The sequence below is a fragment of the Amblyomma americanum genome, chromosome 5, assembly GCF_052857255.1.
Source record: "Amblyomma americanum isolate KBUSLIRL-KWMA chromosome 5, ASM5285725v1, whole genome shotgun sequence".
Classification (NCBI taxonomy): Eukaryota; Metazoa; Arthropoda; class Arachnida; order Ixodida; family Ixodidae; genus Amblyomma; species Amblyomma americanum.
Window position 1 is genome coordinate 44,552,001 of NC_135501.1, and position 24,419 is coordinate 44,576,419.

Consider the following 24,419-nt stretch of genomic DNA (forward strand, 5'->3'; position numbering starts at 1 on the left):
GTGTTGCAACCTTCCTTTTTTGTAGCAATATTTACAAGTTCACCTTGTTATTCGTAGGTTTCAACCTGGTGCCTGGCATCAGTGCGGATTACATGCACTGCGTCCATTTGAGAGTCAGCATACAAATTATGGACGTGTTCAACTCGGCAAACTCTTCAGAGATTCTATGTTGGTATGTATTATGCTAAATAAGCTTTGCATATCTTTGGGTAGTAGCGTATTATGATAAATGTGCATTGTTGATGTATTGTGTTAGTGCACTCAAGCAGCATATCAAATTTCCATTTGCTTGTAGTGAGAAAAGAACGCTGAGTGGCATCAAAGATGACTTAACTGCAACTGACCGTGCTACACGGTGAATCATTTCAAGCCATTGCACGACATTGCAATGCTTCACAACCAGTAAAACTACTGAAAGGCTGTGATGGAAGCCATGAAAATTTCATATTATACATGCGGCTGTGTAATGCAGAGCACCATTGGTTTAAGGAGTGCTTCTGTACTCTTGTTAATATGATCAGTATGTTATTTTGTTATGTTCTTTTTTAACACTGTTGTAGATCTTTGAAAAGCTAAAACAAGAGAGGCCACACGAGAATACATGGATACTTTTAGATCACCCTTAACTGATGCCTTTCAGAACTTGTTTCACTTCTCAAAACGTTGATAAATTTGGTTCACATGACACAATTGGGCCAAACGCCAACTCTAACTGAGGCCTGCTGCATAGTGCCATTTCAGCAAGAGGGTATTTGTGATTGATATCAAATATCATTTAATGTCACTTAAGCTGGCGGTCTATATACTTACAAAAAAACACTTTACAATTTCCTTTACTGGCTGGCTACGGACTATTGTGCATACACTAGTATAACAAGCATATTAAAAACATTAGATTCATAACATACTGTATGTTAGCTGCCTCTTTGTCGTACATGTGTGCAGCTATAAACTATGAATACGTTGTGCATGATATGCTACTCTTTAAGATGCCATACTATTTCTGTTCTTTAGGTTGCGTACTGCAGTCATATAACAAAAATTCTGGCTGGGTTATTGTTAGTCATTTTGTGTTATAGTACTATCATTCCATCTTTTGCTTTGTGTTTTTATATGGAGCTGTCAAATGCCTATTTTGTTTTCATGTAGGAGGCCAGGCCTTGGTCAAGTGTTCTATTGCATGTTTTCCTGCTCCTCCTTGATGTGCATCTGTAATGTAAACTATTACTGAACGACAAAATAGCGTGGGGTGTTCTTAACCGCATTAAAGAAGAAAATACTTGTAACGGCTGGAAGTGTACGTTCCCCCAAATATTCTAAAGGACTCCCAAAATTTCAGATCGATTAGTGGGTTGGGTTAATATAATCACATACGATAATCTAATGGAAGGTACTTGAATATTCTAGTCATCCAATTTTCAACTCTGGCAGAGCTTATGATGTCACGACCCTCTTGACCACTCGCGAAATTTTGTTATGGAAAAATCTACTGCTTTTTGAGAAACAAATGAAATGCTGTCACTTTGAAAATTTATTTAGATGTCACAAGCATGACGCTAGGTTGGTGCTTAGAAGTGCTGAAAGTTTTGACCAAGTGTGTCATGTTGCCGTGTGTAATATTGTCACAAACGTTTCATATCTGCAGGCGCTCCTTCTTCCTTGAGGAGGGTCGACAGGCGGCTTTTGAGCAGCCATTGAGGCCATGAAATGCGTAAGGTTATTGTTTTATTACTGTTCGTGGTGATAAGAAATTGCAAATTTGTTTCAGATACCGCATATTTCAAAATAAAGTATTTTGAATAATTTCTTAAGAGCACTACGTGATATGTTGATCTCATGGGTTCAGATCCCACCAAGAGCACATTACGTGCAGTTTGCATTTAGAATAACCATTGGTTGATGGGGGCGAAATTCTAGAGGCCCGTGCACTGTGTTATGTCAGTGCACGTAAAAGCACCTCAGGTGGTCGAAAGTTCTGGAACCCTTGATTACAGTTTCTCTCACAACCTGAGCCGCTTTGGGATGCTAAACCCTCATGAATGTAATCAGATTTATAATTGGCATTGTTTGTGCCATGGGCACCCCTGAACAAGCTGCCTACTGTCTAATGACGCTGGCTTCTAGGGTATTAGAGATTCAGTAGTGTATTTTGGTTAATATACACAAGTACAGCTGAATCTAACTTAAGCGTATTTTTTGGAACAGCATTTTGTCTACTTTGAAGCCTAACAGTAATATAAAAAGCATTGGTCTGGGCAGCACTCACTCTTCTGATTGTCATATGGTTATAAGAAGCATGAATGTGCTGCATGTAGGCTTTACTGACTGGTCTTGTGAGGGGCAGCACTCACTTTTCTGATTGTCATATGGTTATAAGAAGCATGGATATGCTGCATGTAGGCTTCACTGACTAGTCATGTGAGCTCGGTAGCCATGGGCTACTTGTTTGAGATATGCACGTGCGCTCAAAATTACCAAGTGTCCGAAACATAATCATGTGGCAAAAATCACTTTTTAAGGTGTGGAATATACATGTCTGCTTACTAGAATTTTTACCGAAATCTAAAATTTTTTGTTGCAGTTAGTAATTCTTCATGAGCTTTTCTTTTTCCTTTCAGAGCGACTGTTTTCTACCTTTGTGACACGATGTGAAGCATTGTACGGCGTTGCAGCAGCAACCATCAATGCCCACCAGCTGCTGCATTTAGCAAACAATGTTCGACAGCTAGGACCTTTGTGGGCAAATTCTGTCTTTCCATTTGAGGCTGGCAATGGTAGACTTTTGAAGGCGATTACTGCCGCCCATGGCTCTCCTTATCAGGATATTGAGCGTGTAATGATGGGGCAGCATTTGCAACACTTCGTTGCATCAGCACACCTAACAAAAGAGGAGAAAGCTGTTTGAGACAGTATCGTGGGCCACAAACACATATTTGATGCAAATCAAGAAGACAGTGTCAGTCTCCTCGGGCATGCCCAGCATGCTAGCCTCAGTGGTGATGAAATGAAGGCTATGAGAGGCTAATAGAAATGAAGGCTAATATAGTGTCATGAGCGTTTTGTGTACAAGAAGGAAGTTTATCACAGCACACTCTACTACAAACCGAAAATAAGTGACAGCACTCTTGTCCACACTGCAAATGGCTTCTTTCGAATAGAGAAGGTGCTACGAGTTGCAGTCTATTCTGGACATGAGTGTTTGCTGCTGTGCAGAGAGGTTGTCTTTTGAGAAAGCCGACCTTATCCAGACCACATAAAGCCGTTTTTTTTTATCTGGACTAAGTGTTCCAGTTGTCATTAGGCCAAGTGATGTAGACAGAAGTTCTGTGTTTGTAGACTTTTTCTAGGACTGAAAATCATTCGTTGCCATCATCCCAAACATGACTGAAAGAGATTAGAATGCTGCGAAAAATGGTTTGGGTAAGGCGTTCAGTATAGTGTTAGGCAAGAAATTAATCTTCAGTGTTAGAAAGGATGCTGTAGTCAGATAAAACTCGAGTGGTTGTATTTGAGCGTCAAAAAAGGCCCACAAGCCAATACTATGTATCGACTCGGATATCATCATGATTAATCCCCCTGTACTTGCTAAGATGACATCACAAGGAGGTGGAAGATGTGAAAGGATTAACCGCAGGTTAACTGCAGTCATGACAATCGGTCCAGACCATTGGACAGAGGCCTCCTTAGAGAGTACTTCTTTGTTATCAATTTGTATGAAACAATACACAGGATACTTACTACACTTACTACAGGCACTACAGGATAATTACTTTTTTTAATGCAGTAAGTCAGTTTAAGAGAGCACATGTTGACTTTCCTTTTGAACTTTTGGTTTTCCTGCTTCTATGTTAAAACATAATGCAATATAGCATGGCATGGCATGTTGTTGACATTCTAAAGTTACATGCAGGCTATGAGATGCAGTTTTTGTTGCCTCAAAACTTTCTTGGCGATCTTGGTCTTTTGAACATGCACAAGCATTTTGCATAATTCAGGCATACTTGCATATTGGTTTCCAAATGCATCATGTGGCATCATGTGGCTTTCAGTGAAGCCAACTGTCAGATGTATGTTTTTTAGAATGTGCTTTTGTATATATCGGAGTGCAGTGGTACATTGACACTGTGAATAAAGGCGTACGTATGTGTGCATCAGTACTTCTCGACTTTGTCTTTCTATTCCGAATCAGAAGATAGCCGACCCCTCCTAATATCTTTATGCACTGTGGTGCAAATGAGATCGGCATGGAATAACAGCCTGCTGTTCAATAAATATGTTTTGCATTCCGGAACAAGTGCCAATAACCTAGGATGTGGATGTCCCTATCATCTGCCTTATATATGGCAACCATGGGGCCTGAGTCGAAGTGCTGCTTAGCACCGACCTTCTTGCAATGAATGTTCTGCTCTGATGCTCTGTTCATTTGTGGAGACTTAAAATATGGACCTGTGTCCCCACCTTATGCACACCATTAAACCATGGCTGCAGCCATATGGCACACGCTGTTTGACTAATCTGCCTTGTTCTCTGTGTATGGATTTACAGAGTGATGGTCATAAAAGCATGCAAAATTGGAGTAAGGACAGCTCTGCAGTGCATATAAATAAAAAAAGAGCAAGTTTATATTAAGATCTTGGTGTTAACTCGCGCCTTTCTGTTTTGCTAGTAATCATCGAGGGAATATGGCAGAGGGCCCAAACTGAAAATCAAGCAGTGTACTTTATTGTAAAAGATTTTAAAAAATCGCGAATACCTATATTTCTCGCGCTTCACAAACACCTGAAGAAAAATTTTGCCGCAATCAATTTGGGCAAAAAGGTAGCAACTTGCTTCCTCTATTCACGAGATCAGTGCTTGCCAAATATTCCGATATTCGGACTTCACTTGCATTTGCTACAAACTGAACTCTAGAAAGTAGTTTGAAATATCACCGCGAAGAAACCCGTATATATACGTGGGAAAACTTTGATATACCTGTTAGCATTTAATGCGTGTTTTGATTTTTTTTCTGATATAAGAACAATGGAGTTGCCGGAGTTGCCGCACATATGCTAGCTCCGCTTGGTCGTTATATTAACGCGAACGACTTTAGTGGCTCTTCGTTGTCAGTCCGTCCGCAAAATGTGTCACACTATATGGCTCTCAAATGACGTCAACTCGATCAGGAAAAAAATGCCTGTGCACGGCGAGATTCGAACCACCGCCTATAGTGGTCCGCAGCAGAGCGTGCTAATGACTATGAATATGTAGTTCTAGTCTAGGGCAAGGACGCTGGAGAGTATTTGCGGAAAGGTGTCGAATAAGACTGATGCCTCCCAAACTCCGTTCAGCGTGTCCAGATTCACAAACAGTTGTGTACTTAACATCATAGCCACACGTACGTACATCAGTGGCGCAAGCAGCAACACCGCGCTAAAGGCTTTCACCTCACCGCACTTTAGGTCGACAAAGTACCCTGAATTTTTCAAGTGAGTCGCATCAGTTGGTTTGTGGTTTATGGGGGTTTAACGTCCAAAAGCGACTCGGGCTGTGCGAGACGGCGTAGTGAAGGGCCCAAGAAATTTCTACCACCAAGGGTTCTTTAACGTGCACTGACATCGCACAACTAGTACACGGACCTCTAGAATTTCGCCTCCATGGAAATCCGGCCGCCGCGGCCGGTATCGTACCCGCGTTTTAGTCTCATCAATTATTCAACGACCCTCGTGCCTGCGTGATCGCGGACGTAGCATTGAGTTAATGTGTGCGCAGCAGATCAATCCACCCGGCTTGTGCCCGGCATATGTATATGCAGGCACATCGACCTGCCGCCTTCCGCTATCAGGCTAACCCAGAGATCGCTTTCCATGCATTTAAAAATGAGTCGTTTTTAAACCAAATTGAGCACTTCAAACGGGCAAAACCTATCTGCTCGTGAATTCTCGCAGCTGCATGCTCGTATTCGATCAGTCAGCCAATCGCGAGCTGGGCAGGACTCTCGGACGACTTCACCTCAAAGCATGCGCATACATGCCATCCAGAACGCTCGGGTTTTCACATACGTACAGGGATATAGATGCATACATCTTTATCGTAGTGGCTTTTAAACATCAGTCGCTGGCTAGTTTGCAAAGAAATTGCCACGATGGGCCGGAGCCGTGTTGCTGCACCTATCGAGGCGCATCAGCTCAAGACGAAACACGGCATTGACGGCTTTCGGCCCTAATCTCTGTGGACACGACTCCTCGCATCACCAGTGGCCGAACCCAACTTTACTCGTAAAGCTGGTCGAACCGGTACCGCTAGCGGTCTCCCCTCGAACGAGCTACCGCCTCAGACAGGAGGATTGTTAAACACCGCTACAATAAGATGCATGGCACTATATATGTTCTCCAGCAAGCGTTAGGCCTAGTTCTCGAAGCGGGCCCAGCGTTCACAGTGCGCCGACGCGAGCAGTGTCCAAGTGAGCCAAACTGCTCGCATTGTGCCGATGGGAGCAGTGTCCAAGGGAGCCAAACTGCTCGCAGTGTAGCCCGTGAATGCAGCGTCACAAGCGTATCGCAGTGCGGCCAGCGCTGAAATGCGAGAGCCAGTTCTATCCAAGTGCGCCCAAGCGTGTCCAAGTGCAATGCAAGCGTGGATCAGTATGGAAAGTGTCAGAAACGTACTAGAAAGCGCTGCGTTTTACAATAGGGGAGCGTCACGGAATCGCGACGAGTGATGCGTGTGACGGATGCGGTGCAGTGGAAACACTAGAACACCTGCTCCTTCACTGTGCCGCGTTCGCCGATGCTCGTCGCGATATGCTTGCGGCCTACATGGCGCTGGGCATACTACCAGACTCCATCATGACGCTATTGTGGCCGCCGGGAAGTGCGCTCACTCGTGAGCGAACCTTGGTGAGCCTCTGTGCATTCCTCGAGCACACGAGCTTGACGTCACGATTGTTCTCCGTCAGGCAGGTACATGCATTGACCGAACGCTCCGCGAGTTCTAGCTTGAACGATTAATAACTGGACGCCCCACTCCAGTTGTAACCAACACAGTGCTGTGCGCGTGTGTGATTTAATTCCTCTAAAATGAACTAATCACGCGCACAACCTGGACACATTTCTTATTGTGTAAATAGTTGGCGACCGGTTGGCCTACTCGACGGCCCGGCTTGCGTCTTCGGGTTTGAGCTGTTCAGCGCAGCCTTCCACTGCTCGAGAGAAAGGATTTGTTCTAGCTCCGCCGGAGGCGGTTCTTCCTTTGAAGCCCTAAGATGTGGTCGTAAGTGGCGTGTTGGCCACACCGGAAACATTGAGGTTCGTATTACGGAGAGGGTCACTGGTACAAGTGCCGGCAGAGCCATTCTCTCTCGACTACGAATGAGCAACGCACCTGTAAGAGGAGACGCGAAAACTTAGCTACCTTCTTTTTTTCGTTTGCTTCAGTGTGTGCGTGTCGGCCGTAACGTTCCATGAAGTGTTCGATGCCATGTTTTGTAACTTCTGAAGGTGCGAATTTTTTGTTTTGTGGGATTTGCTACATGTGCATTTTTTCAGTGCCTGTTCCTAGCCATTCCCCCCCCCCTCTCCTATTAATTTGTACCTGGCTTCTTGACTTGTTTATTTCTATCTTTAGCCGTTTATATGCTATGTTGTATATTTGTCAAGTTTTCTTTGATGAATCCCCCCTATGTAATGCCCGCATTAGGCTTTTAGGGTATTGAAATAAATAAAAATATTCGAAAAACCTACTCAGAACCACTCACCAAGAGCATGCATTCCGTGCACCACGAGTGCTGTCGTCGAGCCAGAGCACGCGCCTGCACGGAAATAACGGACTACTCTTTATTCTTTCGCTCCCTCCTTTATCCCTTCCCTTGCGGCGCCGTTCAGGTGTCCAACGATATATGAGACGAATTCTGTGCCATTTCCTTTCTCCAGAAACCAATTTAAAAAAAGTAAAAAAACTTGGGAGTGGTGTACGTGGATGAAGCGGAGTGCCCACACAAAACAAGGCCTACGCATCGGTGACGGTGGATGGCCACGACGGACTGCTCGCCACCGCGACTATCAAAACAAGCTCCTTCACGGTCCCGGATCAGGCGACAAAGGCCTTAGATTTAAGTGATACCACCGCTGACACTAATTTCAGTGACTCGAATTTCGCCGTTCGCAATTTCTTGGGGTGGGGGGGAGGCAGAGGGGGCTGGGGGAGTGCGGATAGCACGTATCACCTTTAGCATTCTCAAAAAAGCAGCCCAACCTTCTAGAGAGGTCGAATTGATTTGGGTGCCCTCCCACTGGGATAATGCGGAGAACGAGGCAGCTCACAATGAAGCCCGAGGTTTGGTCAACCGATCAGGGAGCTCGCCTATTGATCCAGAGTTGATCAAGAGCTCGCCTATATTGATCAAGAGACGGCATCACCCCTTTTCATGTCATAACACACCATCACACTTTGGGCAAGCGATATTATCCCCCTGCGGCTAAATCGCTCTCCAAAGCGCAAGAGAAAGACAGAAAAAAATTACTTTATTTTCAACCGTCAAAAATGACGCTGGAGAAGACTATATATAGCCTTAGCTCCGATTCATTCCCCTAACCTTCTGCCGTTATCCCTTAGGACTCGGCGGCGGTCAGGGCGAGACCATTGACTTTGCGTTGTCCTTCTGCTTTGTGGTTGAGCAATAAGGTCTCCCAAGTTTGTACTTTTCTATTCTGGTCGCTATAAAAGGGGCCAGTTCTGGCCATGTGAAATAGAACTGCAATGTTTTTGCGGTGCGTACATCTACCAATAAAGACTTCTGGATGCATTTTACTCTAAACTTTAGGGTTTGCAAACACCCGGGTTTGCAATTTCCTCCACAAGATTTTCTCTTTCCTATTGAGCTGTTTATCTGCTGCCGGACAGATCTTACGACTGAGCTCATAAAAAGAAATTATTCCACAGAATGTTGTGAGTTCGTCATCCGATGGGCGGTGTTCCTCGCGTGGAGGCGGCGCGTCAGCGGCGAACGACCAGAAAGTGAGTCCTCGGGCGGTAGCGTGCGCCTTCTTGCTCCCCCACTGGCTGTGATGAGCCGGGGACCAGATCAGTGAGATCAGCTCTGACGGCACTTTCCCTTCTCTCAGATTTTGGCGGCTGCAGCAGGGATTCTGCCCCTATCATAATTCGTAATTGCTGCGTTAGTGTCACTCACTATCACCTTTTTACTATTTTGTATCATTGCTAGACCAACGGCAACTTCATCTGCCTCAGTTGCACTTTTGGTTTTAACGGTGCAGCACGAGACAGGGTCTTCACTCTAGCGAATCACTACCCCTGTGTGTGTGCTGCCTTGCAATCGTATTCGGCAGTGTCCGTGTAGAGCATATCGGATCGACCTCAAAATTCGTCCTGTGGGGCCACAGCCCCATCTTTGCGTCTACATTCATGAAATAGCGGATGCATGTTCTTTGGCAGAGGTGAAATTTTGAGTGTATCCCTGGTTGCTATAGGTCTTATCTGTCCACTTTGAACACTTCGAGGGTTCAAACCTCAGTCGCTTCATGATTTTCTTTGTAGTTGTGGCTTTTGAAAGCCTTTGATTCTGCTACACCAAGGCGGCTTCTATGAACTCATTCAGAGGGTTAGAGACACCTAGCCTCACAAGTTTTACAGTCGAAGTGCTCAGAGAAAGCCCTAGTGCAGTTTTGATCCCTTTTCTGATGATGATTTCAATTTTGTACTTTTCTGCATTGGCCAGTTTGAGATAGGGGCAGCGCATAGCACTCTGCTTATGACGAAAGTCTGAACCAAACACTAAAGACTGGCCTCCTTCATCCCCGCATGCTTGTTAGAAATGCGCTTGAGTAGCCGGCACTTCTGGCTGGTACTCGCTTCAAGCCTCATGATAGTTACTGTGTTTTTGCCATTTTCTTGTGTGCGCAGCCCTAGAACTCGAATACGGTCTACCGTCGGAATGGCATTGCCATTCACTTTTAAAGCAATATGAGAGTCTTTGCAAGGGGGACTGTTTGTTTTCCTTTTTTGAGTTGACAGAAAAAGTGCCTCCCATCTTTCTGCCAAACATTTGAACCCAATTGGCTCAAGATATTTCTTTATTACTTCTATTGCTGCAAGTTTGCTTTGTATCTGCCCATCGCTACCGCTGTTCACCCACAGCGTCAAATCGTCCGCTTATATGGTGTGATACAGATTTGGAATTCTGTCCAGCCGCCCTGGAAGAACAATTATGGCTGCATTAAGCAGAGTCGTAGAGAGAACGAACCATTGCGCTGTGCCTCTATTCCCCTGTCTAATGCTTTTGATTGATTGCCCGCCCAGGCTGATGGTAGCAGTCCGATATGAAAGAAAGCTACTTGCGTAGTTGTATGTCTTGAGTCCTGCATTTAGCGCGCCAAGGTTCTTAAGTATTGCTACTTGTTTGACATTATCAAAAGCTTTGGAGACCTCCAATCCCACCATGACCCTAGTATCAAGTCTTTTTATCGGTTGCCTCTGCCTTCAGACGTAGCATGACATCGCATGTCGATAGGTGTGATCTGAAGCCTACCATGGCATGAGGATAAAATATTTGATCTTCCATGAATCTATTCAGACTAGTTTGGAACTTTTTTGAATACTAGAAAATACATCAAACACCAAGGTCAGAAAGAAGAGACTTTATTACAGGCTTACTTTTCAGTTGAATTTCTAACTTTGTTCTTATGGAGCAACAGAATGAGGAGGTCGCGATGACCCGCATTTATACGAAAATCTAGTTAGTAGCTGGCTTTATATTAAAAGGCAACGATTGCTGATCCCTTCCTGGTGATAATTAATTGTTTCCCGCAAAGTTATATTAATTTGCTGATCTGCAAATACAAAACACTATTCATCAATATTCACTCTCATGCGGACTACGGCGGCCATGTAGAAATCCGCGGTGACGACCCTGGGATTTCCAGCTCAGAAGGACATGCAAGGACTATGGTAGCCCTGTCGTTGCTATATATATCTTCCCGTATTTTGACATAAGGCTCTTCTACACCCTGATTCGCAATGCCTTGGCGTGTCCTTTCTTATGAATCAGGATATTGTTTGCGTTCTTCCAAGCTTTTGGCACGACGAGGCCATGAGGCGTTGCGCATACAGGGTGAATAGTTTACTGGCAGATTCTGCCCTCCCTCCTTCAACAGATCCGCGGTTACCTGATTCTCACCAGCAACTTAACCATTTTGCACTGCTCCTAAGTCTTCCTTTACTTCCTCTTTCTCTAATGGCGGGATGACGCATTGCTCTGCGCTGTCTCTGTTATTAATGTTCTGATTACATTTGCTACTGTATAGATTTGTGTAGAACTCTTCGCAAGCTTTAGATCCTGTGGAACGCTTTCAGTCAGCCTCCAGCTTTTTTCTGTGATTTTGCGTGTATAGTGCGGGGATGCCGTTCCCCGTCATACAGCGATGAATCTCTACCCTCCTGGGCTTCCGAATAGCCAGGCAGCCTCCTCCTCGAGCTGGTCGAGGAAGCGCTGCAGCCGTCCGAGCGACCCCTAGAGCGATGACACCTTCGAGTACTTCAGCGAGGCCAGCAGTGAGGACGGCTTTGAGGGTTACCTGAGCCGAAAGACCAAGAGAAGCCTTCTAAGAGCCAGATCGTCATCCAGTGAGTCCACTGTAAAAACAAGTGGCAACACACCGGCACACACCATCCTCGTCCCTCCTGTGCAGCCCACCGACAACATGAGGCGGTTTAACAGGCAACTCGTCTCTGTAAAACTAAGGTCCTCGTGCCTAACGAAATCAAAGACGTTCGAAATCAAAGACCATTGTAGCGGTTGACGTCTACCATGCAGCTGCGCTGGAACCACTGCGGGCCATAATTAAGCTTGGTGGTTTATCTGTACGTACTGTTACCCCGCTCCGCGATGACGTCTCCTCTTCTGTCGTAATCTATGATGCCTACGAGGCTATCACGCGAGATGATTTGCCCTTACTCATGAGGCCGGCAAGCAATGGCACCGTAATTCTACGGCTATCAAGTCTGAGCAATTCACGTTGTGTAAAGGTTTTGTTCCAAGGCGACAGCCTTCTATCACACGTGAAGGTGGTCGATTTCTATCATGCCGTGCGGCCATTTATTTCAAACCCCTGCAATACCACATATATTTGAAGCTGGTTCATGTGAACGGGGTCTGCGACAACACGAGAGTGTGCTCTCATTGTGCCGGAGCTCACAGCGCAGAGTCCTGTATTGCACAAGTGCTTAAGTGTTCCAACTGCAGCGGGGCTTATGACGCCCTATGTAAGAATTGTGCGCGCATAAAAAAAGACCGTGCCGTTCTAAAGCATATGGTTCGGGACATTTAAAGGCACCATGAAGCTGCCGGGAGTGTTCGGAAAAGGTGTTATCGCCGCAGGAAAAACTCAAGAAAGTCTATTGCAAAAAGCAAACACACCGACGCGCTCACAGTACCTCCTTCTCAACCTCCTCCCGTGCCACCACGCGCAGGTGTGTCCAGTCAGCGAAATATCGCCAAGGACAACATACCTCTTGCGGATGCTTGGCCAGCGCTTCCGCCGTTACGTCCTGCGGAGCCCCCTCAGCGCAAGATCTCTTCGCCGAGCTCACCTGTCGTTAAAAAAGGGCTCGCAGAGCAAGATCACCAAGCTGTAGTGATCCTTAGGACGGTGGTCAACGCTATTCGCCCTCTGTTACATGCCCTGCAATCGTAAACCACCCCAAGCATCTTACTGGTGCTTGACACCCTCGTTCTAGCACTACAAGATGTCTAAAACAAAATGGCTGGCCAGCTTCCCACGTTTCGACAGGAAGTCAGGGGCGCTGCGGTCTTCCAGTGGAACGCAAAAGGACTACAGTTACGAATCACACGTTTTCGGCAATATGTTTTCAACAACCACTTCCCGATTTTAGTCATCTGTGAACCTAACTTATCCCAAGCAATCAAGCTTTCAGCGTACGAGCCCTTCAATAGGGGGGAGGATCCATAGAGATCCCACTGATAGCGGCGTATGTCTCACCTCCTCTCATTTTGACTGCGAGAGGTTGAAGACAATTATGGAGGCAACCCGGGCTCCTTGGATCATTAGCGGAGATTTCAACACCGACCTCGTACTTTGGGGAAGTGCTCTAGTCAACGCCAGAGGGACAAATTCGTCCTTATTTGCTGCAGAAAATGAACTTTATGTAATGAATGACGGCAGCCCGACATACCTGCCAGGCAGTTCATACAACATTTGCCTAGACCTGACTCTAGTTTCGCGGTCTCTGCGCCGGCGTGTCCAGTGGTTTTCTGATGTGGAGACCAACGGGAGGGACCACATACCCACCTACCTCAAGATTCCAGCCAGGTCTTGGGGCATCCGGCCCAGCTAAACACGCTCGCATCGATTGGACGGCATTTAAAATTCGAATGAAAGAGGCGTGCAAAGAAACCCTAAATTCCTATTTGGAGGTCATTGTAGCATAAGCAATGAAGGCTGCGAGAGCCTTCCTCACGTCAACTAGAATGCGCACCGAATTTGATACAGAATTAGACCACCTAAGTGCTATTTGTCGGCCTGCAGAAAGACGTTACAGACGGACCAAATGCGTAAAGGACCTCAAAGAGGCGCGTCGTTTCCAGTGGAAAATTAAGCGACAAATGAACATGCTGGCGGAACATCGCTCGAAGTCCTTCTGTCAATCTCTGTATCTTCCAAAGCCCATGGCCTTCAATTGACGAACAGTGCGGGGGCTTCGAACGGCTCCATAGTAAAGTCTTCCTTTCTATGCGTCGGCTCTGCATCAAAACCGTCACCACCTTGAAGTTGCAACTGACTTCTGCAGGTAGATCACGGGCGCAGTGACTACCTCGGGTTCCCAGCGCGTTCCTCCTGCATCATGGGATCAAGCGATGGATGTTCTCTTTAATCGTGAGGAACTTGATGCTGCCCTTGCAGAAAGTAAGCGTTCGTCTGCACCAGCTCCAGACAACATTACATATGCTGTGCTGTGCCACCTTGGCCACGACGCGCGTAGAGAGCTACTCAGCCATTACAAGCACTCGGGGCAAGACGGAGTTTTTTCTCCCCAGTGCAAATCCAGTCGTATGATACCATTACTTAAACCAGAGAAATCCCCGCTCGACCTGTCATCATACAGCCCAACAGCTTTGGCTAGTAGTGTGAGAAAAGTCATAGAAAGAATGCTTCTGGCGCGTCTTGAGTGGTACGTTGAGCACAATAGCGTGTGTCCTAAAGTCATGGCTGGTTTCAGACGAGGTCGCTTCTCTCTAGTCAACGTCATTGACCTTGTGCTCACAGGACAGCAGCAGAAACGTCCGAAGCGCATGTGCGAGGCACTTTTTCTTGATTTCAAGGGTGTATACGATAACGTGACACATGAGGCCATTCTTGATGCGCTAGAGGTTGTTTGAATTGGTAGACAGGTGTATAAGTGGATCCAAAGCTCCCAGACCAAAAGGACATTTTTTATTAGGTGACAAGATGGCTCCGCACCCGTGCATTACACCTACCGGGGCGTGCCCAATGTTGGAGTGCTCAGTCCCAGTTTGTTTAATCTAACACTTACAAGACTCCCGGAGTACCTACCTAATGCCGTCCATATCTCTAAGTATGCCGACGACATCTGCACCTGGGCTCCTCTGTGACGCGTCTCCAGGTGCGAGCATGACTTCAGAGGGCAGCAACCGTAACTTCTTCCTATCTCCGGGAGCAAGGTCTGATCGTGTCAGCCGATAATTGCGCTATAGTGGCATTTACTCCCAAAAGCATGACTCTTTATCCGATAACTATTGAAGGGCATGCCATTGCCTATCATGCTTCTTATCGTTTTTAGGAATTGTTAGAGAACAAAATTTATTATGGAGCCCGCACTGCAGCGTTAAAAAAAATCTAATCTCTATCACACACCTGCTCAGATTTCTTGGCGGAAAATCATGGGGCTCGTCGATTCTATCAATGATGCGGCTCTACAGAACACTCTTTTTGGGATTCTTGCGAATAGTGCAGAAGTGCTTTCAAGCACATGAAAGACGAATTGCGGGCCCTCCACACAATACACTGTCAGGCACTTCGCACTTGTCTGGGTCTCTCTCGCAGCGCGTCAACAGTTGCTACCATTTATATCGCCCTGTTCTACCCACTCTCGACGTATATAACCCTTGACACCTTGCAGATCCACATACGGCATCTAACAAGGATTCCCCAGCACCGCCTTGTGTCAGTGGCAGATCAAAGACCAAACGCAGCGTTTTCAAAGGTTATAGCAGCCTAACAGTCGTCCATCCCATCGCAGGTCACCTTGGCAGCACGGCCTTCCTCCGCGTTGTGGTGTCTTGGGGAGCCTTGCGTGCGCCTCACAGTTCCGGGCATAACGAAAACATCAACGTGTCGACACCGGCCATTAAACAGTTGACACTTTACCTACTCCACGCCGCATATAGTTACCACACTCATGTGTATACAGATGGCTCGGTCAGGCACATGTTCAACCTATGCCGTGGTCATCCCTGCGACACCGCCCAGTGTTATCCAGCAAACTTCGCATCGAACAACACCCACCGGGTCAGAATTGGCCGCACTTTGTGCGGCTGTGCAGTACATCGGTACACGAACACCCCACAAATGGGCTGTGTTTTGCGACTCAAAACCAGCCCGACAATGCGCACTCCGAAATGATAGCTGTGAGAGTATCGTTCATTGTATGAATATTAAAATCGTCTTCCTTAGTTAAAACTGAATATCTGTTCTGCAGCGATATCCTGAATTCCTTTATTTTTCCTGTTGCCGCTAACTCCTCAATGGACTTCCTCTTCATTAGCTTCTTCCGTTCCCTCTACAAGTCTAAGATAATTCGAGACCTGCCATTTTCTGGTCGCTACACCGCACCTTTCCTGGGACGTCCACATCCTGAACGGTACCAGGTTGAGAGCATAATATAAAATGAATTTCATTTTTGTCTCATCATTGGGGCTCTTCCAGGTCCACTTACTGTTCTCTCGTTTGCGGAAGAAGGTATTCATGATCCGCAAATTATTTATATAGGCGAACTCTACAAATGGCTCTCCCCTGCTATTCGTTGGACCCTATACCACAGCCGGCTACCGCCTGGTCGCCAGCCTGCTTCTTGACCACCTGCGCATTGAAGTCGCCCATTAGTACAGTGAACTGTGGTTTTACTTTGTTCATTCCTGATTCAACATCTTCATAGAAGGTTTCAATGGTCTGGCCTTCATGACTTGATATAAGCACGTAGCCCGGCACCACCTTCAGCTTATACCTCTTGTTAAGCTTAAATACGATAGCTGCCACCCTTTCGTTAATACACTAGAGCACGTCTATGTTGCCAGCCGTATCCAGATTAATTAGGAATCGCACATCTAGTTCTCGTGGATTCGCTATTCAGTGAAAGCACAGTATGCGCCCGTCCTTTTCTACTGTATACGCCTAACTTATCCTCCCAACTTCACTAAGCCCTCTGATATCCCATGTAATGCCCACTAGTTCCTCGAACAGCACTGATAGGCTATAGGCTAGGCTCAATCGATAAGGTTCTAGCGTTGAACGCTGCCCGGTTCAGATTCCAATGGCGGCCTGTCCGGAGCCAGATATTCTTAGTGCCCTCCGCTGCTTCGCAGGTCTGACCGCCGCCTTCCTAAGTTGTTCCGCAGCCGCTGGGGACTGAGAGCCGACGGTTAATTGGTTTCTTCATAGAAGGTTGTGGCCAAGTACTACAACAGGGTGGCCAAATCTGGTTCTGGTAAGGGAGTGCTTTGTCGGTTCTGGTCACCAAGATCAGGCCCACACCAGGCCTGCTGATGCAATTCTATCGACAGGTGAAGTGTTTTTCTTTTTTTCAGACCTTGAGGAGAATGACACGGCACCTGGATTCGAGCCTCGGTTTTTGCACGCGAGGCGGATGCTCCTCATCTACGCCATCGCTGCTTTAAAACATGGGCTCTATGCAGACAATATTACAATATTGAGTTCCATGGGGTTGTCTTGGGGAGATGGTAGACTGCCTTCAGTAGGCCACCTCCATTGTCAAAGCGTATGCTGCCGACTCTGCTTTCCAATGTGCTCCCTCAAATCCAGAGATTCTTAATGTCAGGGCAAGTCACAAGGACAACACATCAGTACAGATGTCTGCACTGTGTGGCCTCAACAGAGAAGTGGCAGAGCTCCGGATCTTGGAACTGTTCATCAATAACAGGCCTAGGCCGAACTCCACTGTGGCGATATTGAAGCGCATAGGTGAACAAGTACGGCTCATGATCCACCGCGTAACAGACAAGCGCGGTGGTGTGCGGGGCAGGGACGTGCTACGGCTCACCCATGGCTTCTTGGCCAGCCGGATCCTATGCGCCGTGCCGTACCTTCGCAACTCCAAACAGGAAGACAAAGCACATTGACGCCATCATTAGGAAGGCGGCATAGCAAGCACTGGACCTCCCGCCGACCACCTCCAACGCCAAACTTAAGTCGTTGGGCGTGCAAGACTCCTATCAGAAGTTTCAGGAAGCCCACCTCATGAACAAATATACGCGGCTCTCGCAGGCCGCTCCCAGGCGCCGCCTTCTAGGTCGCTTACACGTTCAAAACACGTGCATGCCAGGGGGACAGATAAAATCCAGCTGCTGTGGCGCTGTATGGTGTGGGCCGCTCCACTCCTGCGTAAAATGGACACTTCACCTGAAGGCAGACAACTGCGGGATCGCACGGTTGAGACGCATTATCGATCTAAACAATATGCCGGCACCTTATGGAAGACCTTGAAGTAACGAGCGTTAGCTCTTTGGCTTACTAGTATTGATATGAATCAGATTAATGTGAGGAGCCTCACTTTATCTATCGAAGAAATAACGATCACGTGATTAGTGTAACCTACGCTTTTTTTCCGGTAGATTCGTCCCGACAAATAGTTTGCTACCGGTCCCATTTCTGTATGTCTACCTGCTGTCGAGTTAGAATCCTCTCAAGATACGTCCCAAATGGAAAATTGGTTCGTAGGGGGCCTAGAATTTATCTCCCAGCACGATATGTTTACCTTTCAATTATAATTTCATGTATACAATGTTTGCCTGTAATGCACCAGTGGTTTTATTTATATATAACTACCCATAAGGTTTGACTTACATACCAAATTCGTACACAGCTATCCCCGGGTGGTACCTCTTGTTTTTGGAGCATAGTATATAGCGCAACGAATGTATATATGTATAGCGGTGCCGTAACGGGACGGTTTTATTGCCCCGCTATACGGCCGAGGATACGGGGACCAAGGGGCGTGTACGGGAGCGACTAATTTTAGTGGCCGCCATCTTGGATATGACCTCACACCATGAGGCGCCACCTTGCATTTCGGAAGCCGGCAATATATGCCGACATTCCATTCCCTGACATAATAATCACGTGGGTGTTATATCCGCCATACTGGACGGTGAAGTCAACTTTGGGAGCAGAATTTGGCCGCCAACTTCGATTTTAAATTCCAAAACTGTGCCGCCATCAATGATTGTGACGCAAAAATCCCGTGGTTTCGTGGAGGTTGAACCACATTTATTGGACGTCCCGGTAGCCGCGGCTGGTGAAACGGTCGAGCGGGCTGTTGACGTTGCTGGCTAGGCCAGTTGCCGAAATCGTTCTGGACTGCGCGAGCAAGGTCGCGCTCCGAGCTTCGTCTTCATCAGTGCCGCTACAGATGCTCCCCCCCCCCCCCCCTAGAGCGATGCACGATAAAAAGAAAAAAAACAGTATGCAAAATTTTGTACAGGTTCTCAAATCCAGGACACAGTTAGCTCCGTGAAGGCCGGGTCAGAGCGCGGGAATGCTGTCGGGCGGAAGAAAAGAGCTCTGGCGGTCGAGCCTGACTGCCTCGCTAAGGTTGAGGGGAGCCAAAAGATGAGGATGACGGAAGCACAAGGCGGGAAAAGTCATCGAGGTATGGGAGGCGCCGCTACAGTTTCACATTCGATTTTGACGACATCATTGGCACCCAAATTCGGCCACCATCTTAAGTTATGATGCCATAGACACGTGGCGGCCTTGGAATGATTAATGATGCCAACAATTTGTTTTGGCTGCCATCTTGGATTTATAAGTGACGTGACCAATCAATCAGCAATTGGATATATCAGGGGTGTCACCAATGTATCTCCAATTTGATTAAGTAACGACGTCACCAGTCAATCACAAATTTGGTTGCTATATAGTTTTACTGTTTGGACCGCCATCTTGAATTCCTCGGATTTGAAAAATCTCACGGGGAATGGTGGTGGTAGCAAAAGCCAAGAAATCGGGAAACGTGATGACTAAGAGCTCACGCTCTCAAAAAGGGCGTCTACTACGTGGGTGGAGGTAGGTGGCTAGGGTCGAGAGGTGGTTTGTCTATGGCGGCACGCGCATACGCGCGACTTCCTCACGGTCGGGTTAAGCTACGCTCCATTGGCGATGCTGTGAAATATGCAGCACGCGATAGATTTTCCGGCTCGGCCACGCAACTCACAGCGTTGTTTTTCCAGTGCATGCCGCTTGCTTACGTACCATGCATTTGTGCAAAAGGTTGAACATGTTTCAGTCACTTGTCCAACTAGAAAGGCATCTTCTTGGCGATGAAACACTAGGAGAGGAGTGTTACTTGAAGAAAGTGTCCGTGGAAAAGAGTGTGTTCTTTATAACTGTACATGACGGCACTTCTAGCACTGACATTCGACTCAGGGATAGTCCTAGAATTTTTTCCAAGCATTGAAGTACTGTGACTGAGGCTAAGCTGTGATATATGTTAAGCTGATGGGGTCAGTTCGCGCCGCAGATAGAAGTAAAGAAGGTGACTTGCAATGCAGAGCGCGAGAGTATGCTGCAGTTTAACACGAGCTGTGTTCGGCTGCGGCGGTAGCCTAGTGCTCTCGTGCAGTTTTATGCAAAGCTGAAGTATCGCGACGGCGCGGGTTCGCGTCTCAGTAGGGGATGTTTATTTGATTTCTTTTTAACTTAACATTGCCTAGCTGCTGGGAGGTAATGGCACAACAAAGGTCGAGTTATGGTTCGTTGTGCGTGTTGGTGCGCGTAGGAGCGCTTGCGCAAGTTTGCCAAATAATACAATCTCTCTATGAAATGTATGTACCGATTAGACGCCAGATAGCTTAGCTCGAAAGTTTTGCGAAAATTAGCTGAATGTGCAATCACCCACGTTCTTGCATAAAAGTAAAACAGAAATGACAAGAGCAGCGTCATATCGGCGGTAGCCTCCCCTTTGAATACCCCAGCTTACCCCGTTGTAGTGCCGCACCTACGCCTTACGCTCTCCGGCACTTGAACACATAACGAGTGCGCGGAAATCTAGAAACCACATCAAACACCCGATTCACTTTGAAGATACTTTAATACAAGTTTAATTTTCGGTTGAATTGGTAGTTTGGAACAGGATTAGCAGGTCGCGATGACCTGCAGTTACACAAATAAAGATGCTGGCTTTAGTTTAAGACATGGAATGCTGATTCCTCACTGACGATATATATTTCTCTTTCACGCAAAGTTAAATTAACTTTCGATCTGCAAATCAGCACCGCGAATAGTGCAAAAACCAAGGAACCTCGAATCGCTAGTAGAGCCATAAGATCCTGCTGATAATAGGGTCTATGCCACTGCAAGGAACGCTCGAAGTTGGACTGGCATTGTCAGTGAATGCAGTTATTGTTTTCCTGTTTTTGGCAGCGGGTGAGGACACGTTTCCCAAAATAATTTTACACCTAGTTTCCTCTGCTAAGTGTTATGCATTGGTTCTATATGCCAAGGTCACTATCAGAAATCTAGTAAAATACTGCAAGCTTCACCCACTCAGCATCGAATGGAAAAGAGTGCCAGCTTATCTGAGTGGACCCCTCAGCGGCGTTGTGAGAATTTGTTTTGCTGAAAGGAAAGGAGCAGTTTTATTTTTTTCCGAAAAATTCCGAAAGTTTTTATTTTTCTGAAAATATCTACAGTGCTAAGGACTCTTTACACAAGTGGTCTGGTTCCCAAGCGCTTCAAATGAGCCATCATTGTACAGGTATCGCCCATATGCCGATGACATTTCAGTGAACAATTCGTGGTTTCTACACGAGCTGGCTTAGCGCAGCTTCATTATGCGCTTAAGTGGAATACAAGGAAGGAAAAAATGAGAAACACTCGCCAAACTTCCTAATACGAAAGGATGGGCGTGGACACATCTCTATCACTAACAACAAGGAACCTTGCTGACCAGCGGGGAAGGAAGACCTCCTCACTCAACACGACGAGTTCTTCATTTAAGTCTTTCAGCATCAAAGTTCTAAGGCGGTAAATTAAAGAGAACATTGCTTTCTGCGGGCGTCCCCACAAGAGAGCAAGTCCCTTCATTTTACAAAGTAAATAAGCACTCACACACATTATTAATTCAACAAAGAAATCGCGACTGCGGCTCTGCCGCCGCATGCGCACCTGAAACATGCGCGTTATCAAGCGCCAGGAATTGCGCGCGACTGGGCATTCAAAAACGGCATGGTTCAGAGTTTCAGTTCAACCGCATTGCGGACATGAGGCGGGGTACGCCGCGCCCCACGCCACAAGGCGGTCAGCTGTGGGTAACGCTTCCCATGCGCGAAGCCAAGTAAAATTGGATACATCAGCGGTGAGAGAGGCAAACATTATTTGTGTCCGCCTTTTGCGCACTTTCCTGCGCTGGTCTACATTCAGGGTGCGAAACGCAACATATTCGCAAGTTTCTCTCGCGGACAATTCTTTCAAATCACAATCAGGAAGTGTTCCTTCAAGAGTCACGACATAAGTATATAAAGCTGGCGACTTTTCAGCCGTGGGGCTTTTCCAATTTCATAACTCAAAGAAGGGACGTAATGTTGCCATTAAATATGCAGTGAGTGCTCTTCTTTAGAACGCTGTGTCTGAGATTAGGTCCCGCATGTCCCTTAAAGCCAATACAGGACACATAACTCGGAGTTCCAGGATGCTGAAGCCACCCATGTCGGTGGGCAAGCAGACAAAAACACTTGCAACGCTCTCTGCGTGTCCACCCCAGAAGAAAGATCCACACACTGTGGCCAGCCTCTGGAGGACAAGGCGAGGAGGGCGCGCTATTTTTCCGAGGTAGATTAAGGAAGCTATTATTCTTTTTCTGACAAGGTAAGGTCGTTCAGAGAAAGGTAGGTCGCAGGATTTTGCGACTTTGATACGCTGATGAACCTTGTGTTTTATTTCATTCCAGGTGGCTCGGGCTACTTCACCGCTGGCGAGGAACGTGCACCAATGACTTTTGCGCCACCTACATATCGGACAACATCGGAAAATTGGTCATTAAAAGATCCAAAGCGTTACGCCAGGCTTTTAGAACGATTGAGACGTGCACTTCACAGGTGGCTAAGTGTGAAAGAGCCTCAGAAATGCTCTGTTGCGGTCATTGCTTCTAATAAACTGCTCTATTGCGGTCATTGTTTCTAATAAACAAAAATATCAGCATAGGCTGCTACTTTAACCTCGCCCAAGCCTGGGAGAGGAAAGCCTCGTATCGGGTGAATAATATTAATAATTATTGGTTTTTGGGGAAACGAAATGGCACAGTGTGTGTCTCACATATCGTTGGACACCTTAACCGCGCCGTAAGGGAAGGAATAAAGGAGGGAGTGAAAGAAGAAAGGAAGAGAGAGGTGCCGTAGTGGACGGCTCCGGAATAATTTCGACCAACTTGGAATCTTTAACGTGCACTGAAATCGCACAGCACACGGGCGGCTTAGCGTTTTTCCTACATAAAAACGCGGCCGCCGCGGTCGTGTTCGGGTTCGAACCCGGAAACTCCGGATCAGTAGCCGAGCTCCTTGCAACTTTGAATTTGTTGCAACAGCGGTTCTATGCAAACGACGAAAGAATTGATGACAGTGAGCAGCCATGGCGTATTCAACGGCTCACTGGAATGGAGCCGGTTATCTGATCGTTGACTGCGAGGCTTGCTGCTAAGTCGGTGTACAACAATCTCAAGATGCCTACCCAAGCAGCGCAGGTCATCAGCCCAATATTGCAACAAGATGGTCCCATCCTGGTCCTTTGTAGGGCCAGCTTTGCCCATACAGTTCCAATGTTGGGCCAGTTACTTGTGCTGCTTGGGTATCAGACGCCTTGGGAAGCCAAAGCAGTCTAGAACTGTGAAAAGGTAGTCACGCTCAACACGGTCAAAGGCATTTTCTTGATCTAGACAAAAAAATCTCCCAAAACCTGCGTGCGCCTTGCAGAAGTGAACAAATCGCCGGTTTAAGCTAGTGACGAAAAAATTGTGCGTCCGGGCACACAATATGTCTGACTATTGCTTATTATGTCAGGAAGAGTGGACGGTATGCGATGTGCTAATATTGCAGCTAGTATTTTATTATCGGAGTTCAGGAAGGAGTTAGGCCTCTATGTTTTTGGGTCGGACGGCACATCACCACTCTTTAGAAGGAGCCCTATACGACTCCCGCGAAAAAGTTCTGGCCGAAACCCATCGGTATCCGATAAGGCCACTGTAGCATGACTACGCACCCTAAATGCACAGATGCCGTCGGCGCACGTTCCGCGCCTATAAAATCAAATGCTTGAATAAAGCAATCGTTCTTCTTGTTCTGGCCATCATGCTGTTGCGTCGTCCTTGCTAGTTACATGGTCTCAGAAGTGGCCGCCACTAACCGAAGCCCAGCAGTAACGGCGCGGAATGGACCTACTGAAGGTGCCAGAACCTTTACGTCTATCGGGCAACCTATCGCAAAATTGGCAGCGCTTCAAGCAAAAGTTTGAGTTTTATCTGCAAGGAACGGCAGTAGAGAAGGCCCCGAAAAGTGATGCTTCAAAATCTGCACTCTTGCTGAGCTTCGCAGGAGACGAAGCGCTCGACATCTTCAACAATCTCCAGTACGGCCCCGGAGAAAGCAAGGAAAGCTACGGAACTGTGGTGCAGAAGTTCGACGCTTATTTCTCCGAGGTGAGCAACGAAATTCATGAAAGATATTTATTTCGTACAAGGAGCCAGATGGAGAAAAAACCTTTTGAGAAATTTGTGCGTGATTTAAAGAGACAGGCATCCCAGTGCAATTTTGGGGATCAGCATGATTCACTGATTAGAGACTAAATTGTGTTTGGTACAAATAACTCAAAACTTGGTGAAAGAATGCTCACCGAGAAACACCTAACGCTACTAAAAGCTGAATAATTGTGCAAGGCTGCACAATCGGCGGCACTAAGGATCCAAGTTTTGGTACAAGTCAAAAGACTGCGTTGACAGTATTTCAAGTCGCACAGCCTCGACGAAAAAAAAAGCAGCAACGCGATAAAAAACTGTGTCGCGATAATCAAGGTTACTGCTGCAGGAAATGCAACCGTAAACATAGGCCTAAACAGTGTCCAGCGTTCGGTAAGATATGTCATTCTTGCTGCAAGTTCAACCAC

The 24,419-nt window shown here is 46.8% G+C and overlaps 1 pseudogene; it reads left to right on the top strand.

The window, feature by feature from the left end:
• Nucleotides 1–23,688: 23,688 nt before the first annotated feature.
• Nucleotides 23,689–24,304, top strand: LOC144133814 (uncharacterized; annotated as a pseudogene).
• The last annotated feature ends 115 nt before the right edge of the window (nucleotides 24,305–24,419 follow it).